Below are 2,022 nucleotides of genomic sequence, written 5' to 3'. Positions count from 1 at the left end.
GGAGAGTTGTAATTGTATGTGATTAATAGATTCACCATGAGCCTTATATATATATATATATATATATATATATCGTCTCCATAGTAATTATGAAATTGTATACCATCTCTTTCATCTTAAGCAGCATGCTAATTCTGGAAGCGTGAAGTAGGAGGCCTCTCAGCCCATTGGTTTATTAAATATCGTGTCACATAATCTTTAATATTTTTACGTATCTTTACTGATACTCTCCAAAGAGGATGTGGTTGAGGGGACTTATTTGTTGGTACTCTCGAAAGAGGATGTGGTCGTCATTGCAATTTGCGTCCACTCCAGTGGCACTCATGATGGGGCAACGGTATAGTCAGGACAGGCGGCCAGGCACCTAGAATGACTCGTGCATTTCGGCCCATAATCCACAGACAGATGTTATCCATAATCCTTCGTGCATTTCACAATCCACAGAGAGATATATCCTTCGGCCCATAATCGACAGACAGATATTATCCATAATCCTACTCATACACAGCCATCCCCGCGACCGCGAGGCCCATAAATGGAGGCTGCATTAGAGGTTATATATCATTCCACCCAGCATTTCATTTCCCATTGAGGTTATATATATATCATTCGAGATGAGGTACTCATTTGGCTTTGGATTGGCAATAATGGTAGTAGCCCTGATGGTGGGCACTGCTGTAGGCAAGCCCAAAACAAAATTCGTATCGTCTGCCTGTAACACGCAGAAGATCCAAAGCGGAAGTCCTTTCTTTAGTACTCTCGGATCCCTGGTCGTAGATCTAGAGAGAAACACTGCCTCCAGCGGTTACGACTACAAAGCGTCGCGAGCAGGCTCGCCCAGCGCCTATGGCCGTGCGATTTGCAAACAGGGAATCTCTGAGTCTGATTGCACCGCCTGCCTTAAAAACCTTGGCGGCCGCATCAGAAATATTTGCGACAACGCCATCGGTGCTCGAGTTCAGCTAACTGACTGTTTCATCCGCTACGAGCAGTACAGCTTTTAGTTATGTCAACGTCTACTCATACGTATATCTATGTTTACGTTTGTGTCAATAAAGCGTCTCACATGAATCCGATGATGCTGTGTTATTCTCACCAGGCACTATCTAAATCCTTCATATAATATAATAAAGCTATGGTTCAGTTATGTGATAATTATTATTGTTAAGAAAATTTGAGAATATATTCGTTAGTATTATGATAATTTTATATTTTAAAAATATAAATTATAATAATTTTTTTTAGCATGAAATCCAATAAATATTGAAATTTTAGATTAGATCGGACTCTGTCAATATCTTTTTATTGTAGCTCAAAAGTTATATGCTTAAAATTTTATGAAAAAAAACGTTAATAATAATTAAATCTTTGCAATGAATCAATCAATTATTTATAGGATTATATAAATTAGATAATATTAATTTAAAATGTTATATGTTCGAAAAAAAATAAATTAATATTAATTTATTTTTATTTTAAATTTATGATATGTTTTAGATAAGGAAATGAATTTATTTCATTATATAATAGATTTTAAATTTTAACTTAAAAGGATGATGGCTTATATCTATGAATTTATATTAAATGAAAAATTACTTATAAGTTTGATTTTAATGTAGGTGATAATTTGATCCATTGAAGTATGTATAATAAGGTGTTGCATATTTTAATGTGGATGATAACTTGATCAATTGAAAAATATATATATATATATATATATATATAAAATTTATCTTAGTTTTGGATATAACAAAATTTGAGTTGAATCAAATTTATTATAAAAAGTATTTTCTCAAATATCGAGAAAATGAGATTTATATCTTAAGAAATTTTATTTCACTCTACACTTAATAAATCCCAAATAAAATAAATCTGTGTTGTCAATATAATTGAACTTATTTATGTAGAGAGAAAAGATATAGTTGATATCAAATATTTTACTTCAATTATTTTTAGAAATATATACACCTCCACATTTTTTCATACATAGTTATAGGGACGGATGCTCAATTTTTTTTCCAC

At 32.5% G+C, this 2,022-nt stretch overlaps 1 pseudogene; it reads left to right on the top strand.

Moving 5' to 3' along the window:
- Positions 1 to 561: 561 nt before the first annotated feature.
- LOC149176634 (antifungal protein ginkbilobin-like protein pseudogene) lies at positions 562 to 1,165 on the top strand (annotated as a pseudogene).
- Positions 1,166 to 2,022: the final 857 nt, after the last annotated feature.

Source organism: Pinus tabuliformis, chromosome 4_1, assembly GCF_031772625.1.
Source record: "Pinus tabuliformis cultivar Carrire ecotype Pingquan chromosome 4_1, CPIR1, whole genome shotgun sequence".
Classification (NCBI taxonomy): Eukaryota; Viridiplantae; Streptophyta; class Pinopsida; order Pinales; family Pinaceae; genus Pinus; species Pinus tabuliformis.
The sequence above is the reverse complement of the archived record's forward strand: the minus strand, read 5'-3'. Positions and strand labels throughout refer to the sequence as shown.